Here is a 23,246-nt window from a genome sequence, read left to right on the forward strand (position 1 = left end):
TTCTCCACTGCCCCATATCATGCTACTCACTGCTTCCCCACTGCCCCATACCATGCTACTCACTGCCTTCCCCACTGCCCCATACCAAGTTACTCACTGCCTTCCACACTGCCCCATACCATACTATTCACTGCCTTCGCCAATCTCCATACCATACTGCTCACTGCCTTCCCCACTGCCCCATCCCATGCTACTCACTGCCTTCCCCACTGCCCCATACAATGCTACTCACTGTTCCCCACTGCCCCATACCATGCTACTCACTGCCTTCTCCACTGCCCCTTACCATGCTACTCACTGCTTCCCCACTCTCCATACCATGCTACTCACTGCTTCCCCACTCTCCATACCATGCAACTCACTGCTTCCCCACTGCCCCATGTCATGCTACTCAATGCCTTCCCCACTGCCCCATACTATGCTACTCACTGTCTTCCCCACTGCCCCATACCATGCTACTCACTGTCTTCCCCACCGCCCCATACCATGCTACTCACTGCTTCCCCACTGCCCCATACCATGCTACCCACTGCCTTCCCCGCTGCCCCTTTCCATGCTACTCATTGCCTTCCCCAATGCCCCATACCATGCTACTCACTGCTTCCCCACTGCCCCATACCATGCTACTCACTGCCTTCCCCACTGCTCCATACCAAGTTACTCACTGCCTTCCCCACTGCCCCATACCATGCTACTCACTGCCTTCCCCAATCTCCATACCATGCTGCTCACTGCCTTCCCCACTGCCCCATACCATGCTACTGACTGCCTTCCCCACTGCCCCATACCATGCTACTCACATGCTTCCCCACTGCCCCATACCATGCTGCTCACTGCCTTCCCCACTGCCCCATACCATGCTACTCACTGCCTTCCCTACACTCCATACCATGCTGCTCACTGCCTTCCCCACTGCCCCATACCATGCTACTCACTGCCTTCCCCACTCACCATACCATGCTGCTCACTGCCTTCCCCACTGCCCCATACCATGCGACTCACTGCTTCCCCACTGCCCCATACCATGCTACTCATTGCCTTCCCCACTCTCCATACCATGCTACTCACTGCCTTCCCCAGTCTCCATACCATGCTACTCACTGTCTTCCCCACTGCCCCATACCATGCTACTCACTGCCTTCCCCACTGCCCGATACCATGCTACTCACTGCCTTCCCCACTGCCCCATACCATGCTACTCACTGCTACCCCACTGCCCCATACCATCGTACTCACTGCTTCCCCACTGCACCATACCATGCTACTCACTGACTTCTCCACTGTCCCATACCATGCAACTCACTGCCTTCCCCACTGCCCCATACCATTCTACTCACTGCCTTCCCCACTGCCCCATACCAGGCTACTCACTGACTTCCCCACTCTCCATACCATGCTGCTCACTGCTTTCCACACTGCCCCATACCATGCTACTCACTGCTTCCCCACTCTCCATATCATGCTACTCACTGCCGTCCCCACTGCCCCATACCATGCGACTCACTTTTCCCACTGCCCCATACCATGCTACTCACTGCCTTCCCCACTCTCCATACTATGCTACTCAATGCTTCCCCATTTCCCCATACCATGCTACTCACTGCCGTCTCCACTGCCCCATACCATGCGACTCACTTTTCCCACTGCCCCATACCATGCTACTCACTGCCTTCCCCACTCTCCATACTATGCTACTCAATGCTTCCCCACTGCCCCATACCATGCTACTCACTGCCTTCCCCACTGCCCCATACCATGCTACTCACTGCCTTCCCCACTGTCCCATACCATGCGACTCACTTTTCCCACTGCCCCATACCATGCTACTCACTGCCTTCCCCACTCTCCATACAATGCTACTCACTGTTCCCCACTGCCCCATACCATGCTACTCACTGCCTTCTCCACTGCCCCATATCATGCTACTCACTGCTTCCCCACTGCCCCATACCATGCTACTCACTGCCTTCCCCACTGCACCATACCAAGTTACTCACTGCCTTCCACACTGCCCCATACCATACTATTCACTGCCTTCCCCAATCTCCATACCATATTGCTCACTGCCTTCCCCACTGCCCCATCCCATGCTACTCACTGCCTTCCCCACTGCCCCATACAATGCTACTCACTGTTCCCCACTGCCCCATACCATGCTACTCACTGCCTTCTCCACTGCCCCTTACCATGCTACTCACTGCTTCCCCACTCTCCATACCATGCTACTCACTGCTTCCCCACTCTCCATACCATGCTACTCACTGCTTCCCCACTGCCCCATGTCATGCTACTCACTGCCTTCCCCACTGCCCCATACTATGCTACTCACTGTCTTCCCCACTGCCCCATATCATGCTACTCACTGTCTTCCCCACCGCCCCATACCATGCTACTCACTGCTTCCCCACTGCCCCATACCATGCTACCCACTGCCTTCCCCACTGCCCCATACCATGCTACTCATTGCCTTCCCCAATGCCCCATACCATGCTACTCACTGCTTCCCCACTGCCCCATACCATGCTACTCACTGCCTTCCCCACTGCTCCATACCAAGTTACTCACTGCCTTCCCCACTGCCCCATACCATGCTACTCACTGCCTTCCCCAATCTCCATACCATGCTGCTCACTGCCTTCCCCACTGCCCCATACCATGCTACTGACTGCCTTCCCCACTGCCCCATACCATGCTACTCACATGCTTCCCCACTGCCCCATACCATGCTGCTCACTGCCTACCCCACTGCCCCATACCATGCTACTCACTGCCTTCCCGACTCTCCATACCATGCTGTTCACTGCCTTCTCCACTGCACCATACCATGCTACTCACTGCCTTCCCCACTCACCATACCATGCTGCTCACTGCCTTCCCCACTGCCCCATACCATGCGACTCACTGCTTCCCCACTGCCCCATACCATGCTACTCATTGCCTTCCCCACTCTCCATACCATGCTACTCACTGCCTTCCCCAGTCTCCATACCATGCTACTCACTGTCTTCCCCACTGCCCCATACCATGCTACTCACTGCCTTCCCCACTGCCCTTACCATGCTACTCACTGCCTTCTCCACTCCCCCATACCATGCAACTCACTGCTTCCCCACTGCCCCATACCATGCTACTCACTGCCTTCCCCACTGCCCCATACCATGCTACTCACTGCCTTCCCCACTGCCTCATAGCATACTACTCACTGCCTTTCCCACTGCCCCATACCATGCTACTCACTGCCTTCCCCACTGCCCCATACCATGCTACTCACTGCCTTCCCCACTGCCCCATACCATGCTACTCACTGCCTTCCCAACTCTCCATACCATGCTGCTCACTGCCTTCCCCACTGCCCCATACCATGCTACTCACTGCTTCCCCACTGCCCCATACCATGCTACTCACGGCCTTCCCCACTGCTCCATACCATGCTACTCACTGCCTTCCCCACTGCCCCTTACCATGCTACTCACTGCTTCACCACTGCCCCATACCATGCTACTCACGGCCTTCCCCACTGCCCCATACCATGCTACTCACTGCTTCCCCACTCTCCATACCATGCTACTCACTGCTTCCCCACTGCCCCATACCATGCTACTCGCTGCCTTCCCCACTGCCCCATACCATGCTATTCACTGTCTTCCCCACTGCCCCATACTAGGCTACTCACTGCCTTCCCCACTGCCCCAGACCATGCTACTCACTGCTTCCCCACTGCCCCATGCCATGCTACTCACGGCCTTCCCCACTGCCCCATACCATGCTACTCACTGCCTTCCCCACTGTCCCATACCATGCTACTCACTGCTTCCACACTGCCCCATACCATGCTACTCACGGCCTTCCCCACTTCCCCATACCATGCTACTCACTGCCTTTCCCACTGTGCCATACCATGCTACTCACTGCCTTCCCCACTGCCCCATACCATGCTACTCACTGCCTTCCCCACTGCCCCATACCATGCTACTCACTGGCTTCCCCACTGCCCCATACCATGCTACTCACTGCTTCCCCACTCTCCATATCAAGCTACTCACTGCTTCCCCACTGCCCCATACCATGCTACTCACTGCCTTCCCGCACTGCCCCATACCATGCTATTCACTGTCTTCCCCACTGCCCCATACTAGGCTACTCACTGCCTTCCCCACTGCCCCATACCCTGCTACTCACTGCCTTCCCCACTGCCCCATACCATGCTACTCACTGCCTTCCCCACTGCCCCATACCATGCTACTCAGTGCCTTCCCCACTCTCCATACCATGCTGCTCAATGCATTCCGCACTGCCCCATACCATGCTACTCAGTGCCTTTCCCGCTGCCCCATACCATGCTACTCACTGCTTCCCCACTGCCCCATACCATGCTACTCACTGCCTTCCCCAATCTCCATACCATGCTGCTCACTGCCTTCCCCGCTGCCCCATACCATGCTACTCACTGCTTCCCCACTGCCCCATACCATGCTGCTCACTGCCTTCCCCACTGCCCCATACCATGCTACTCACTGCCTTCCCCACTCTCCATACCATGCTGCTCACTGCCTTCTCTACTGCCCCATACCATGCTACTCACTGCCTTCCCCACTCTCCATACCATGCTGCTAAATGCCTTCTCCACTGCCCCATACCATGCTACTCTCTGCCTTCCCCACTCTCCATACCATGCTACTCATTGCCTTCCCCAGTCTCCATACCACGCTACTCACAGCCTTCCTCACTGCGCCATACCATGCTACTCAATGCCTTCCCTACTGCCCCATACCATGTTACTCACTGCCTTCCCCACTGCCCCATACCATGCTACTCACTGCCTTCCCCACTGCCCCATACCATGCTAATCACTTCCTTCCCCACTGCCCCATACCATGCTACTCACTGCCTTCCCCACTGCCCCATACCATGCAACTCTCTTCCTTCCCCACTGCCCCATACCATGACTACTCACTGCCTTCCCCACTGCCCCATACCATGCTACTCACTGCCTTCCCCACTGCCCCATACCATGCTACTCACTGCCTTTCCCACTGCCCCATACCATGCTATTCACTGCCTTCTCAACTGCCCCATACCATGTTACTCAATGCTTCCCCACTGGCCCATACCATGCTACTCACTGCCTTCCCCACTGCCCCATACAATGCTACTCACTGCTTCCCCACTCTCCATACCATGTTACTCACTGCCTTCCCCACTGCCCCATACCATGCTACTCAGTGCCTTCCCCACTGCCCCATACCATCCTACTCACTGACTTCCTCACTCTCCATACCATGCTGCTCACTGCCTTCCCCACTGCCCCATACCATGTTACTCAATGCTTCCCCACTGGCCCATACCATGCTACTCACTGCCTTCCCCACTGCCCCATACAATGCTACTCACTGCTTCCCCACTCTCCATACCATGTTACTCACTGCCTTCCCCACTGCCCCATACCATGCGAATCACTGTTCCCACTGCCCCATACCATGCTACTCACTGCCTTCCCTACTCTCCATACCATGCTGCTCACTGCCTTCCCCACTGCCCCATACCATGCTACTCAGTGCCTTCCCCGCTGCCCCATACCATGCTACTCACTGCCTTCCCCACTGCCCCATACCATGCTACTCACTGCTTCCCCACTGCCCCATACCATGCTGCTCACTGCCTTCCCCACTGCCCCATACCATGCTACTCACTGCCTTCCCCACTCTCCATACCATGCTGCTCACTTCCCCACTGCCCCATACCATGCTACTCACTGCCTTCCCCACTCTCCATACCATGTTGCTAACTGCCTTCCCCACTGCCCCATACCATGCTACTCTCTGCCTTCCCCACTCTCCATACCATGCTACTCATTGCCTTCCCCAGTCTCCATACCATGCTACTCACAGCCTTTCTCACTGCGCCATACCATGCTACTCAATGCCTTCCCCACTGCCCCATACCATGTTACTCACTTCCTTCTCCACTGCCCCATACCATGCAACTCACTTCCTTCCCCACTGCCCCATACCATGCTACTCACTGCCTTCCCCACTGCCCCATACCATGCTACTCACTGCCTTCCCCACTGCCCCATACCATGCTACTCACTGCCTTTCCCACTGCCCCATACCATGCTATTCACTGCCTTCTCCACTGCCCCATATCATGCTACTCAGTGCCTTCCCCACTGCCCCATACCATCCTACTCACTGACTTCCTCACTCTCCATGCCATGCTGCTCACTGCCTTCCCCACTGCCCCATACCATGTTACTCACTGCTACCCCACTCTCCATTCCATGCTACTCACTGCCTTCCCCACTGCCCCATACCATGATACTCACTGCCATCCCCACTGCCCCATACCATGCTAATCACTGCCTTCCCCACTGCCCCATACCATGCGACTCACTGCTCCCATTGCCCCATACCATGCTACTCACTGCCTTCCCCACTGCCCCATACCATGCTACTCACTGCCTTCCCCACTCTCAATATTATGCTACTCAATGCTTCCCCACTGGCCCATACCATGTTACTCACTGCCTTCCCCACTGCCCCATACCATGCGACTCACTGTTCCCACTGCCCCATACCATGCTACTCACTGCCTTCCCTACTCTCCATACCATGCTGCTCACTGCCTTCCCCACTGCCCCATACCATGCTACTCACTGCCTTCCCCACTCACCATACCATGCTGCTCACTGCCTTCCCCACTGCCTCATACCATGCGACTCACTGCTTCCCCACTGCCCCATACCATGCTACTCATTGCCTTCCCCACTCACCATACCATGCTGCTCACTACCTTCCCCATTGCACCATACCATGCGACTCACTGCTTCCCCACTGCCCCATACCATGCTACTCATTGCCTTCCCCACTCTCCATACCATGCTACTCACTGCCTTCCCCAGTCTCCATACCATGCTACTCATTGCCTTCCCCACTCTCCATACCATGCTACTCAATGCCTTCCCCAGTCTCCATACCATGCTACTCATTGCCTTCCCCAGTCTCCATACCATGCTACCATGCTACTCACAGCCTTCCTCACTGCGCCATACCATGCTACTCAATGCCTTCCCCACTGCCCCATACCATGTTACTCACTGCCTTCTCCACTGCCCCATACCATGCAACTCACTTCCTTCCCCACTGCCCCATACCATGCTACTCACTGCCTTCCCCACTGCCCCATACCATGCTACTCACTGCCTTCCCCACTGCCCCATACCATGCTACTCACTGCCTTTCCCACTGCCCCATACCATGCTATTCACTGCTTTCTCCACTGCCCCAGACCATGCTACTCAGTGCCTTCCCCACTGCCCCATACCATCCTACTCACTGACTTCCTCACTCTCCATACCATGCTGCTCACTGCCTTCCCCACTGCCCCATACCATGTTACTCACTGCTACCCCACTCTCCATTCCATGCTACTCACTGCCTTCCCCACTGCCCCATACCATGATACTCACTGCCTTCCCCACTGCCCCATATCATGCTACTCACTGCCTTCCCCACTGCCCCATACCATGCTACTCACTGCCTTCTCCACTGCCCCATACCATGCTACTCACTGCTTCCCCACTGCCCCATACCCTGCTACTCACTGCCTTCCCCACTGCCCCATACCATGCTACTCACTGCCTTCTCCACATCCCCATACCCTGCTACTCACTGCCTTCCCCACTGCCCCATACCATGCTGCTCACAGCCTTCCCCACTGCACCATACCACACTACTCACTGCCTTCTCCACTGCCCCATACCAAGTTACTCACTGCTTTCCACACTGCCCCATACCATGCTATTCACTGCCTTCCCCAATCTCCATACATTGCTGCTCACTGCCTTCCCCACTGCCCCATACCATGCTAGTCACTGCCTTCCCCACTGCCCCATACCATGCTACTCACTGCGTCCCCACTGCCCCATACCATGCTACTCACTGCCTTCCCCACTGCCCCATACCATGCTACTCACTGCCATCCCCACTCTCCATACCATGCTGCTCACTGCCTTCCCCACTGCCCCATACCATGCTACTCACTGCCTTCCTCACTCTCCATACCATGCTGCTCACTGCCTTCCCCACTGCCCCATACCATGCTACTCACTGCCCTCCCCACTTTCCATACCATGCTACTCACTGCCTTCCCCAGTCTCCATACCATGCTACTCACTGCCTTCCCCACTGCCCCATACCATGCTACTCACTGCCTTCTCCACTGTCCCATACCATGCAACTCTCTGCCTTCCCCACTGCCCCATACCATGCTACTCACTGCCTTCCCCACTCCCCCATACCATGCTACTCACTGCCTTCCCCACTGCCCCATACCATGCTACTCACTGCCTTTCCCACTGCCCCAAACTATGCTACTCACTGCCTTTCCCATTGCCCCACACCATGCTACTCACTGCCTTCCCCACTGCCCCATACCATGCGACTCACTTTTCCCACTGCCCCATACCATGCTACTCACTGCCTTCCCCACTCTCCATACTATGCTACACAATGCTTCCCCACTGCCCCATACCATGCTACTCACTGCCTTCCCCACTGCCCCATACAATGCTACTCACTGTTCCCCACTGCCCCATACCATCCTACTCACTGCCTTCTCCACTGCCCCATATCATGCTACTCACTGCTTCCCCACTGCCCCACACCATGCTGCTCACAGCCTTCCCCACTGACCCATACCACGCTACTCACTGCTTTCCCCACTGCCCCATACCAAGTTACTCACTGCCATCCACACTGCCCCATACCATGCTATTCACTGCCTTCCCCAATCTCCATACCATGCTGCTCACTGCCTTCCCCACTGCCCCATACCATGCTAGTCACTGCCTTCCCCACTGCCCCATACCATGCTACTCACTGCTTCCCCACCGCCCCATACCATGCTGCTCACTGCCTTCCCCACTGCCCCATACCATGCTACTCACTGCCTTCCCCACTCTCCATACCATGCTACTCACTGCCTTCCCCAGTCTCCATACCATGCTACTCACTGCCTTCTCCACTGCCCCATACCATGCTACTCACTGCCTTCCCCACTGCCCCATACCATGCTACTCACTGCCTTCCCCACTGCCCCATACCATGCGACTCACTGCCTTTCCCACTGCCCCAAACTATGCTACTCACTGCCTTCACCACTGTCCCATACCATGCTACTCACTGCCTTCCCCACTGCCCCATACCATGCTACTCACTGCTACCCCACTGCCCCATACCATGCTACTCACTGCTTCCCCACTGCACCATACCATGCTACTCACTGCCTTCGCCACTGTCCCATACCATGCAACTCACTGCCTTCCCCACTGCCCCATACCATGCTACTCACTGCCTTCCCCACTGCCCCATACCAGGCTACTCACTGACTTCCCCACTCTCCATACAATGCTGCTCACTGCTTTCCCCACTGCACCATACCATGCTACTCACTGCTTCCCCACTCTCCATATCATGCTACTCACTGCCTTCCCCACTGCCCCATACCATGCTACTCACTGCCTTCCCCACTCTCCATATCATGCTACTCACTGCCTTCCCCACTGCCCCATACCCTGCTACTCACTGCCTTTCCCACTGCCCCACACCATGCTACTCACTGCCTTCCCCACTGCCCCATACCATGCGACTCACTGCCTTCACCACTCTCCATACTGTGCTACTCAATGCTTACCCACTGACTCATACCATGCTACTCACTACCTTCCCCACTGCGCCATACAATGCTACTCACTGTTCCCCACTGCCCCATACCATGCTACTCACTGTCTTCCCCATTGCCCCATTCCATGCTACTCACTACCTTCCCCACTGCCCCATACCATGCTACTCACTGCTTCCCCACTGCCCCATACCATGCTGCTCACTACCTTCCCCACTGCCCCATACCATGCTACTCACTGCCTTCCCCACTCTCCATACCATGCTGCTCACTGCCTTCCCCACTGCCCCATACCATGCTACTCACTGCCTTCCACACTCACCATACCATGCTGCTCACTGCCTTCCCCACTGCCCCATACGATGCGACTCACTACTTCCCCACTGCCACATACGATGCTACTCACTGCCTTCCCCACTCTCCATACCATTCTACTCACTGCCTTCCCCAGTCTCCATACCATGCTACTCACTGTCTTCCCCACTGCCCCATACCATGCTACTCACTGCCTTCCCCACTGCCCTTACCATGGTACTCACTGCCTTCTCCACTGCCCCATACCATGCTACTCACTGCTTCCCCACTCTCCATACCATGCTACTCACTGCTTCCCCACTGCCCCATGTCATGCTACTCACTGCCTTCCACACTGCCCCATACCATGCTACTCACTGTCTTCCCCACTGCCCTATACCATGCTACTCACTGTCTTCCCCACCGCCCCATACCATGTTACTCACTGCCTTCCCCACTGCCCCATACCATGCTACTCACTGCCTTCCCCACTGCCCCCTACCATGCTACTCACTGCCTTCCCAATCTCCATACCATGCTGCTCACTGCCTTCCCCACTGCCCCATACCATGCTACTGACTGCCTTCCCCACTGCACCATATCATGCTACTCACTGCTTCCCCACTGCCCCATACCATGCTACTCACTGCCTTCCCCACTGCCCCAGACCATGCTACTCACTGCCTTCCCCACTGTCCCATACCATGCTACTCACTGCCTTCTCCACTGCCCCATACCATGCTACTCACTGCCTTCCCCACTGCCCCATACCATGATACTCACTGCCTTCCCCACTGCCCCATACCATGCTACTCACTGCTTCCCCACTCTCCATACCATGCTACTCACTGCTTCCCCACTCTCCATACCATTCTACTCACTGCTTCCCCACTGCCCCATACCATGCTACTCACTGCTTCCCCACTGCCCCATACCATGCTACTCACTGCCTTCCCCACTCTCCATATCATGATACTCACTGCATTCCCCACTGCCCCATATCATGCTGCTCACAGCCTTCCCCACTGCCCCATACCAAGTTACTCACTGCCTTCCACACTGCCCCATACCATGCTATTCACTGCCTTCCCCAATCTCCATACATTGCTGCTCACTGCCTTCCCCACTACCCCATACCATGCTAGTCACTGCCTTCCCCACTGCCCCATACCATGCTACTCACTGCGTCCCCACTGCCCCATACCATGCTACTCACTGCCTTCCCCACTGCCCCATACCATGCTACTCACTGCCATCCCCACTCTCCATACCATGCTGCTCACTGCCTTCCCCACTGCCCCATACCATGCTACTCACTGCTTCCCCACTGCCCCATACCATGCTGCTCACTACCTTCCCCACTGCCCCATACCATGCTACTCACTGCCTTCCCCACTCTCCATACCATGCTGCTCACTGCCTTCCCCACTGCCCCATACCATGCTACTCACTGCCTTCCCCACTCACCATACCATGCTGCTCACTGCCTTCCCCACTGCCCCATACCATGCGACTCACTACTTCCCCACTGCCACATACCATGCTACTCACTGCCTTCCCCACTCTCCATACCATTCTACTCACTGCCTTCCCCAGTCTCCATACCATGCTACTCACTGTCTTCCCCACTGCCCCATACCATGCTACTCACTGCCTTCCCCACTGCCCTTACCATGGTACTTACTGCCTTCTCCACTGCCCCATACCATGCTACTCACTGCTTCCCCACTCTCCATACCATGCTACTCACTGCTTCCCCACTCTCCATACCATGCTACTCACTGCTTCCCCACTGCCCCATGTCATGCTACTCACTGCCTTCCCCACTGCCCCATACCATGCTACTCACTGTCTTCCCCACTGCCCTATACCATGCTACTCACTGTCTTCCCCACCGCCCCATACCATGCTACTCACTGCCTTCCCCACTGCCCCATACCATGCTACTCACTGCCTTCCCCACTGCCCCATACCAAGTTATTCACTGCCTTCCCCACTGCCCCCTACCATGCTACTCACTGCCTTCCCCAATCTCCATACCATGCTGCTCACTGCCTTCCCCACTGCCCCATACCATGCTACTGACTGCCTTCCCCACTGCACCATATCATGCTACTCACTGCTTCCCCACTGCCCCATAGCATGCTGCTCACTGCCTTCCCCACTGCCCCATACCATGTTACTCACTGCATTCCCCACTCTCCATACCATGCTGCTCACTGCCTTCCCCACTGCCCCATACAATGCTACTCACTGTTCCCCACTGCCCCATACCATGCTACTCACTGCCTTCCCCACTGCCCCAGACCATGCTACTCACTGCTTCCCCACTGCCCCATACCATGCTGCTCACTACCTTCCCCACTGCCCCATACCATGCTACTCACTGCCTTCCCCACTCTCCATACCATGCTGCTCACTGCCTTCCCCACTGCCCCATACCATGCTACTCACTGCCTTCCCCACTCACCATACCATGCTGCTCACTGCCTTCCCCACTGCCCCATACGATGCGACTCACTACTTCCCCACTGCCACATACGATGCTACTCACTGCCTTCCCCACTCTCCATACCATTCTACTCACTGCCTTCCCCAGTCTCCATACAATGCTACTCACTGTCTTCCCCACTGCCCCATACCATGCTACTCACTGCCTTCCCCACTGCCCTTACCATGGTACTCACTGCCTTCTCCACTGCCCCATACCATGCTACTCACTGCTTCCCCAATCTCCATACCATGCTACTCACTGCTTCCCCACTGCCCCATGTCATGCTACTCACTGCCTTCCACACTGCCCCATACCATGCTACTCACTGTCTTCCCCACTGCCCTATACCATGCTACTCACTGTCTTCCCCACCGCCCCATACCATGCTACTCACTGCCTTCCCCACTGCCCCATACCATGCTACTCACTGCCTTCCCCACTGCCCCATACCAAGTTACTCACTGCCTTCCCCACTGCCCCCTACCATGCTACTCACTGCCTTCCCAATCTCCATACCATGCTGCTCACTGCCTTCCCCACTGCCCCATACCATGCTACTCACTGCTTCCCCACTGCCCCATAGCATGCTGCTCACTGCCTTCCCCACTGCCCCATACCATGTTACTCACTGCATTCCCCACTCTCCATACCATGCTGCTCACTGCCTTCCCCACTGCCCCATACAATGCTACTCACTGTTCCCCACTGCCCCATACCATGCTACTCACTGCTTTCCCCACTGCCCCAGACCATGCTACTCACTGCCTTCCCCACTGTCCCATACCATGCTACTCACTGCCTTCTCCACTGCCCCATACCATGCTACTCACTGCCTTCCCCACTGCCCCATACCATGATACTCACTGCCTTCCCCACTGCCCCATACCATGCTACTCACTGCTTCCCCACTGCCCCATACCATGCTACTCACTGCTTCCCCACTGCCCCATACCATGCTACTCACTGCTTCCCCACTGCCCCATAGCATGCTGCTCACTGCCTTCCCCACTGCCCCATACCATGTTACTCACTGCATTCCCCACTCTCCATACCATGCTGCTCACTGCCTTCTCCACTGCCCCATACCATGCTACTCACTGCTTCCCCACTCTCCATACCATTCTACTCACTGCTTCCCCACTGCCCCATACCATGCTACTCACTGCTTCCCCACTGCCCCATACCATGCTACTCACTGCTTCCCCACTCTCCATACCATGCTACTCACTGCTTCCCCACTCTCCATATCATGATACTCACTGCATTCCCCACTGCCCCATATCATGCTGCTCACAGCCTTCCCCACTGCCCCATACCAAGTTACTCACTGCCTTCCACACTGCCCCATACCATGCTATTCACTGCCTTCCCCAATCTCCATACATTGCTGCTCACTGCCTTCCCCACTACCCCATACCATGCTAGTCACTGCCTTCCCCACTGCCCCATACCATGCTACTCACTGCGTCCCCACTGCCCCATACCATGCTACTCACTGCCTTCCCCACTGCCCCATACCATGCTACTCACTGCCATCCCCACTCTCCATACCATGCTGCTCACTGCCTTCCCCACTGCCCCATACCATGCTACTCACTGCTTCCCCACTGCCCCATACCATGCTGCTCACTACCTTCCCCACTGCCCCATACCATGCTACTCACTGCCTTCCCCACTCTCCATACCATGCTGCTCACTGCCTTCCCCACTGCCCCATACCATGCTACTCACTGCCTTCCCCACTCACCATACCATGCTGCTCACTGCCTTCCCCACTGCCCCATACCATGCGACTCACTACTTCCCCACTGCCACATACCATGCTACTCACTGCCTTCCCCACTCTCCATACCATTCTACTCACTGCCTTCCCCAGTCTCCATACCATGCTACTCACTGTCTTCCCCACTGCCCCATACCATGCTACTCACTGCCTTCCCCACTGCCCTTACCATGGTACTCACTGCCTTCTCCACTGCCCCATACCATGCTACTCACTGCTTCCCCACTCTCCATACCATGCTACTCACTGCTTCCCCACTCTCCATACCATGCTACTCACTGCTTCCCCACTGCCCCATGTCATGCTACTCACTGCCTTCCCCACTGCCCCATACCATGCTACTCACTGTCTTCCCCACTGCCCTATACCATGCTACTCACTGTCTTCCCCACCGCCCCATACCATGCTACTCACTGCCTTCCCCACTGCCCCATACCATGCTACTCACTGCCTTCCCCACTGCCCCATACCAAGTTACTCACTGCCTTCCCCACTGCCCCCTACCATGCTACTCACTGCCTTCCCCACTGCTCCATACCATGCTGCTCACTGCCTTCCCCGCTGCCCCATACCATGCTACTGACTGCCTTCCCCACTGCACCATATCATGCTACTCACTGCTTCCCCACTGCCCCATAGCATGCTGCTCACTGCCTTCCCCACTGCCCCATACCATGTTACTCACTGCATTCCCCACTCTCCATACCATGCTGCTCACTGCCTTCCCCACTGCCCCACACAATGCTACTCACTGTTCCCCACTGCCCCATACCATGCTACTCACTGCCTTCCCCACTGCCCCAGACCATGCTACTCACTGCCTTCCCCACTGTCCCATACCATGCTACTCACTGCCTTCTCCACTGCCCCATACCATGCTACTCACTGCTTCCCCACTCTCCATACCATGCTACTCACTGCTTCCCCACTCTCCATACCATTCTACTCACTGCTTCCCCACTGCCCCATACCATGCTACTCACTGCCTTCTCCACTGCCCCATACCATGCTACTCACTGCCTTCCCCACTGCCCCATACCCTGCTACTCACTGCCTTCCCCACTGCCCCATACCACGCTACTCACTGCCTTCCCCACTGCCCCATACCATGCTACTCACTGCCTTCCCCACTCTCCATATCATGATACTCACTGCATTCCCCACTGCCCCATATCATGCTGCTCACAGCCTTCCCCACTGCCCCATACCACGCTACTCACTGCCTTCCCCAATGCCCCATACCAAGTTACTCACTGCCTTCCCCACTGCACCATACCATGCTACTCTCTGACTTCCCCACTGTCCCATATCATGCTACTCACTGCTTCCCCACTGCACCATACCATGCTGCTCACAGCCTTCCCCACTGCACCATACCACACTACTCACTGCCTTCTCCACTGCCCCATACCAAGTTACTCACTGCCTTCCACACTGCCCCATACCATGCTATTCACTGCCTTCCCCAATCTCCATACATTGCTGCTCACTGCCTTCCCCACTTCCCCATACCATGCTAGTCACTGCCTTCCCCACTGCCCCATACCATGCTACTCACTGCGTCCCCACTGCCCCATACCATGCTACTCACTGCCTTCCCCACTGCCCCATACCATGCTACTCACTGCCATCCCCACTCTCCATACCATGCTGCTCACTGCCTTCCCCACTGCCCCATACCATTCTACTCACTGCCTTCCTCACTCTCCATACGATGCTGCTCACTGCCTTCCCCACTGCCCCATACCATGCTACTCACTGCCCTCCCCACTTTCCATACCATGCTACTCACTGCCTTCCCCAGTCTCCATACCATGCTACTCACTGCCTTCCCCACTGCCCCATACCATGCTACTCACTGCCTTCTCCACTGTCCCATACCATGCAACTCACTGCCTTCCCCACTGCCCCATACCATGCTACTCACTGCCTTCCCCACTGCCCCATACCATGCTACTCACTGCCTTCCCCACTGCCCCATACCATGCTACTCACTGCCTTTCCCACTGCCCCAAACTATGCTACTCACTGCCTTTCCCATTGCCCCACACCATGCTACTCACTGCCTTCCCACTGCCCCATACCATGCGACTCACTTTTCCCACTGCCCCATACCATGCTACTCACTGCCTTCCCCACTCTCCATACTATGCTACTCAATGCTTCCCCATTGCCCCATACCATGCTACTCACTGCCTTCCCCACTGCCCCATACAATGCTACTCACTGTTCCCCACTGCCCCATACCATGCTACTCACTGCCTTCTCCACGGCCCCATATCATGCTACTCACTGCTTCCCCACTGCCCCATACCATGCTGCTCACAGCCTTCCCCACTGACCCATACCACGCTACTCACTGCCTTCCCCACTGCCCCATACCAAGTTACTCACTGCCATCCACACTGCCCCATACCATGCTATTCACTGCCTTCCCCAATCTCCATACTATGCTACTCAATGCTTCCCCACTGCCCCATACCAAGCTACTCACTGCTTCCCCACCGCCCCATACCATGCTCCTCACTGCCTTCCCCACTGCCCCATACCATGCTACTCACTGCCTTCCCCACTCTCCATACCATGCTGCTCACTGCCTTCCCCGCTGCCCCATACCATGCTACTCACTGCTTTCCCCACGCTCCATACCATGCTGCTCACTGCCTTCCCCACTGCCCCATACCATGCTACTCACTGCCTTCCCCACTCTCCATACCATGCTACTCACTGCCTTCCCCAGTCTCCATACCATGCTACTCACTGCCTTCCCCACTGCCCCATACCATGCTACTCACTGCCTTCCCCACTGCCCCATACCATGCTACTCACTGCCTTCTCCACTGTCCCATACCTTGCAACTTACTGCCTTCCCCACTGCCCCATACCATGCTACTCACTGCCTTCCCCACTGCCCCATACCATGCGACTCACTGCCTTTCCCACTGCCCCAAACTATGCTACTCACTGCCTTCCCGACTGCCCCATACCATGCTACTCACTGCCTTCCCCACTGCCCCATACCATGCTACTCACTGCTACCCCACTGCCCCATACCATGCTACTCACTGCTTTCCCACTGCACCATACCATGCTACTCACTGCCTTCTCCACTGCCCCATACCAGGCTACTCACTGACTTCCCCACTCTCCATACCATGCTGCTCACTGCCTTCCCCACTGCCCCATACCATGCTACTCACTGCCATCCCCACTCTCCATACCATGCTGCTCACTGACTTCCCCACTGCCCCATACCATGCTACTCACTGCTTCCCCACTGCCCCATACCATGCTGCTCACTACCTTCCCCACTGCCCCATACCATGCTACTCACTGCCTTCCCCACTCTCCATACCATGCTGCTCACTGCCTTCCCCACTGCCCCATACCATGCTACTCACTGCCTTCCCCACTCACCATACCATGCTGCTCACTGCCTTCCCCACTGCCCCATACCATGCGACTCACTACTTCCCCACTGCCACATACCATGCTACTCACTGCCTTCCCCACTCTCCATACCATACTACTCACTGCCTTCCCCAGTCTCCATACCATGCTACTCACTGTCTTCCCCACTGCCCCATACCATGCTACTCACTGCCTTCCCCACTGCCCTTACCATGGTACTCACTGCCTTCTCCACTGCCCCATACCATGCTACTCACTGCTTCCCCACTCTCCATACCATGCTACTCACTGCCTTCTCCACTGTCCCATACCTTGCAACTTACTGCCTTCCCCACTGCCCCATACCATGCTACTCACTGCCTTCCCCACTGCCCCATACCATGCGACTCACTGCCTTTCCCACTGCCCCAAACTATGCTACTCACTGCCTTCCCGACTGCCCCATACCATGCTACTCACTGCCTTCCCCACTGCCCCATACCATGCTACTCACTGCTACCCCACTGCCCCATACCATGCTACTCACTGCTTCCCCACTGCACCATACCATGCTACTCACTGCCTTCTCCACTGTCCCATACCATGCAACTCACTGCCTTCCCCACTGCCCCATACCATGCTACTCACTGCCTTCCCCACTGCCCCATACCAGGCTACTCACTGACTTCCCCACTCTCCATACCATGCTGCTCACTGCCTTCCCCACTGCCCCATACCATGCTACTCACTGCCATCCCCACTCTCCATACCATGCTGCTCACTGCCTTCCCCACTGCCCCATACCATGCTACTCACTGCTTCCCCACTGCCCCATACCATGCTGCTCACTACCTTCCCCACTGCCCCATACCATGCTACTCACTGCCTTCCCCACTCTCCATACCATGCTGCTCACTGCCTTCCCCACTGCCCCATACCATGCTACTCACTGCCTTCCCCACTCACCATACCATGCTGCTCACTGCCTTCCCCACTGCCCCATACCATGCGACTCACTACTTCCCCACTGCCACATACCATGCTACTCACTGCCTTCCCCACTCTCCATACCATACTACTCACTGCCTTCCCCAGTCTCCATACCATGCGACTCACTGTCTTCCCCACTGCCCCATACCATGCTACTCACTGCCTTCCCCACTGCCCTTACCATGGTACTCACTGCCTTCTCCACTGCCCCATACCATGCTACTCACTGCTTCCCCACTCTCCATACCATGCTACTCACTGCTTCCCCACTGCCCCATGTCATGCTACTCACTGCCTTCCCCACTGCCCCATACCATGCTACTCACTGTCTTCCCCACTGCCCTATACCATGCTACTCACTGTCTTCCCCACCGCCCCATACCATGCTACTCACTGCCTTCCCCACTGCCCCATACCATGCTACTCACTGCCTTCCCCACTCTCCATACCATGCTGCTCACTGCCTTCCCCACTCTCCATACCATTCTACTCACTGCTTCCCCACTGCCCCATACCATGCTACTCACTGCTTCCCCACTGCCCCATACCATGCTACTCACTGCCTTCCCCACTCTCCATATCATGATACTCACTGCATTCCCCACTGCCCCATATCATGCTGCTCACAGCCTTCCCCACTGTCCCATACCAAGTTACTCACTGCCTTCCACACTGCCCCATACCATGCTATTCACTGCCTTCCCCAATCTCCATACATTGCTGCTCACTGCCTTCCCCACTACCCCATACCATGCTAGTCACCGCCTTCCCCACTGCCCCATACCATGCTACTCACTGCGTCCCCACTGCCCCATACCATGCTACTCACTGCCTTCCCCACTGCCCCATACCATGCTACTCACTGCCATCCCCACTCTCCATACCATGCTGCTCACTGCCTTCCCCACTGCCCCATACCATGCTACTCACTGCTTCCCCACTGCCCCATACCATGCTGCTCACTACCTTCCCCACTGCCCCATACCATGCTACTCACTGCCTTCCCCACTCTCCATACTATGCTGCTCACTGCCTTCCCCACTGCCCCATACCATGCTACTCACTGCCTTCCCCACTCACCATACCATGCTGCTCACTGCCTTCCCCACTGCCCCATACCATGCGACTCACTACTTCCCCACTGCCACATACCATGCTACTCACTGCCTTCCCCACTCTCCATACCATTCTACTCACTGCCTTCCCCAGTCTCCATACCATGCTACTCACTGTCTTCCCCACTGCCCCATACCATGCTACTCACTGCCTTCCCCACTGCCCTTACCATGGTACTCACTGCCTTCTCCACTGCCCAATACCATGCTACTCACTGCTTCCCCACTCTCCATACCATGCTACTCACTGCTTCCCCACTGCCCCATGTCATGCTACTCACTGCCTTCCCCACTGCCCCATACCATGCTACTCACTGTCTTCCCCACTGCCCTATACCATGCTACTCACTGTCTTCCCCACCGCCCCATACCATGCTACTCACTGCCTTCCCCACTGCCCCATACCATGCTACTCACTGCCTTCCCCACTGCCCCATACCAAGTTACTCACTGCCTTCCCCACTGCCCCCTACCATGCTACTCACTGCCTACCCCAATCTCCATACCATGCTGCTCACTGCCTTCCCCACTGCCCCATACCATGCTACTGACTGCCTTCCCCACTGCACCATATCATGCTACTCACTGCTTCCCCACTGCCCCATAGCATGCTGCTCACTGCCTTCCCCACTGCCCCATACCATGTTACTCACTGCATTCCCCACTCTCCATACCATGCTGCTCACTGCCTTCTCCACTGCCCCATACAATGCTACTCACTGTTCCCCACTGCCCCATACCATGCTACTCACTGCCTTCCCCACTGCCCCAGACCATGCTACTCACTGCCTTCCCCACTGTCCCATACCATGCTACTCACTGCCTTCTCCACTGCCCCATACCATGCTACTCACTGCCTTCCCCACTGCCCCATACCATGCTACTCACTGCCTTCTCCACTGTCCCATACCATGCAACTCACTGCCTTCCCCACTGCCCCATACCATGCTACTCACTGCCTTCCCCACTGCCCCATACCATGCTACTCACTGCCTTCCCCACTGCCCCATACCATGCTACTCACTGCCTTTCCCACTGCCCCAAACTATGCTACTCACTGCCTTTCCCATTGCCCCACACCATGCTACTCACTGCCTTCCCACTGCCCCATACCATGCGACTCACTTTTCCCACTGCCCCATACCATGCTACTCACTGCCTTCCCCACTCTCCATACTATGCTACTCAATGCTTCCCCATTGCCCCATACCATGCTACTCACTGCCTTCCCCACTGCCCCATACAATGCTACTCACTGTTCCCCACTGCCCCATACCATGCTACTCACTGCCCTCTCCACGGCCCCATATCATGCTACTCACTGCTTCCCCACTGCCCCATACCATGCTGCTCACAGCCTTCCCCACTGACCCATACCACGCTACTCACTGCCTTCCCCACTGCCCCATACCAAGTTACTCACTGCCATCCACACTGCCCCATACCATGCTATTCACTGCCTTCCCCAATCTCCATACTATGCTACTCAATGCTTCCCCACTGCCCCATACCAAGCTACTCACTGCTTCCCCACCGCCCCATACCATGGTCCTCACTGCCTTCCCCACTGCCCCATACCATGCTACTCACTGCCTTCCCCACTCTCCATACCATGCTGCTCACTGCCTTCCCCGCTGCCCCATACCATGCTACTCACTGCTTTCCCCACGCTCCATACCATGCTGCTCACTGCCTTCCCCACTGCCCCATACCATGCTACTCACTGCCTTCCCCACTCTCCATACCATGCTACTCACTGCCTTCCCCAGTCTCCATACCATGCTACTCACTGCCTTCCCCACTGCCCCATACCATGCTACTCACTGCCTTCCCCACTGCCCCATACCATGCTACTCACTGCCTTCTCCACTGTCCCATACCTTGCAACTTACTGCCTTCCCCACTGCCCCATACCATGCTACTCACTGCCTTCCCCACTGCCCCATACCATGCGACTCACTGCCTTTCCCACTGCCCCAAACTATGCTACTCACTGCCTTCCCGACTGCCCCATACCATGCTACTCACTGCCTTCCCCACTGCCCCATACCATGCTACTCACTGCTACCCCACTGCCCCATACCATGTTACTCACTGCTTCCCCACTGCACCATACCATGCTACTCACTGCCTTCTCCACTGTCCCATACCATGCAACTCACTGCCTTCCCCACTGCCCCATACCATGCTACTCACTGCCTTCCCCACTGCCCCATACCAGGCTACTCACTGACTTCCCCACTCTCCATACCATGCTGCTCACTGCCTTCCCCACTGCCCCATACCATGCTACTCACTACCATCCCCACTCTCCATACCATGCTGCTCACTGCCTTCCCCACTGCCCCATACCATGCTACTCACTGCTTCCCCACTGCCCCATACCATGCTGCTCACTACCTTCCCCACTGCCCCATACCATGCTACTCACTGCCTTCCCCACTCTCCATACCATGCTGCTCACTGCCTTCCCCACTGCCCCATACCATGCTACTCACTGCCTTCCCCACTCACCATACCATGCTGCTCACTGCCTTCCCCACTGCCCCATACCATGCGACTCACTACTTCCCCACTGCCACATACCATGCTACTCACTGCCTTCCCCACTCTCCATACCATACTACTCACTGCCTTCCCCAGTCTCCATACCATGCTACTCACTGTCTTCCCCACTGCCCCATACCATGCTACTCACTGCCTTCCCCACTGCCCTTACCATGGTACTCACTGCCTTCTCCACTGCCCCATACCATGCTACTCACTGCTTCCCCACTCTCCATACCATGCTACTCACTGCTTCCCCACTCTCCATACCATGCTACTCACTGCTTCCCCACTGCCCCATGTCATGCTACTCACTGCCTTCCCCACTGCCCCATACCATGCTACTCACTGTCTTCCCCACTGCCCTATACCATGCTACTCACTGTCTTCCCCACCGCCCCATACCATGCTACTCACTGCCTTCCCCACTGCCCCATACCATGCTACTCACTGCCTTCCCCACTCTCCATACCATGCTGCTCACTGCCTTCCCCACTGCCCCATACCATGCTACTCACTGCTTCTCCACTGCTCCATACCATGCTGCTCACTGCCTTCCTCACTGCCCCACACCATGCTACTCACTGCCTTCCCCACTCTCCATACCATGCTGCTCACTGCCTTCCCCACTGCCCCATACCATGCTACTCACTGCCTTCCCCACTCTCCATACCATGCTGCTCACTGCCTTCCCCACTGCCCCATACCATGCTACTCAATGCCTTCCCCACTCTCCATACCATGCTACTCACTGCCTTCCCCACTCTCCATACCTTGCTGCTCACTGCCTTCCCCACTGCCCCATACCATGCTACTCACTGCCTTCCCCACTGCCCATACCATGCTACTCACTGCCTTCCCGACTGCCCCATACCATGCTACTCACTGCCTTCTACACTGCCCCATACCATGCTACTCACTGCATTCCCCACTGCCCCATACCATGCTGCTC

General features: G+C 56.3%; 1 protein-coding gene and 1 pseudogene across 1 annotated transcript in view; both read right to left on the reverse strand.

Annotated features, from left to right (window-relative positions):
- LOC139245688 (uncharacterized) overlaps positions 1-23,246 on the reverse strand; it is a 193,784-nt gene that overhangs the window by 93,751 nt on the left and 76,787 nt on the right. The gene's annotated exons all lie outside the window — the stretch shown is intronic.
- The window catches only part of LOC139245689 (uncharacterized), a 304,862-nt pseudogene that overhangs the window by 22,739 nt on the left and 258,877 nt on the right, over positions 1-23,246 (reverse strand).

Source organism: Pristiophorus japonicus, unplaced genomic scaffold (genome assembly GCF_044704955.1).
Source record: "Pristiophorus japonicus isolate sPriJap1 unplaced genomic scaffold, sPriJap1.hap1 HAP1_SCAFFOLD_231, whole genome shotgun sequence".
NCBI lineage: Eukaryota > Metazoa > Chordata > Chondrichthyes > Pristiophoridae > Pristiophorus > Pristiophorus japonicus.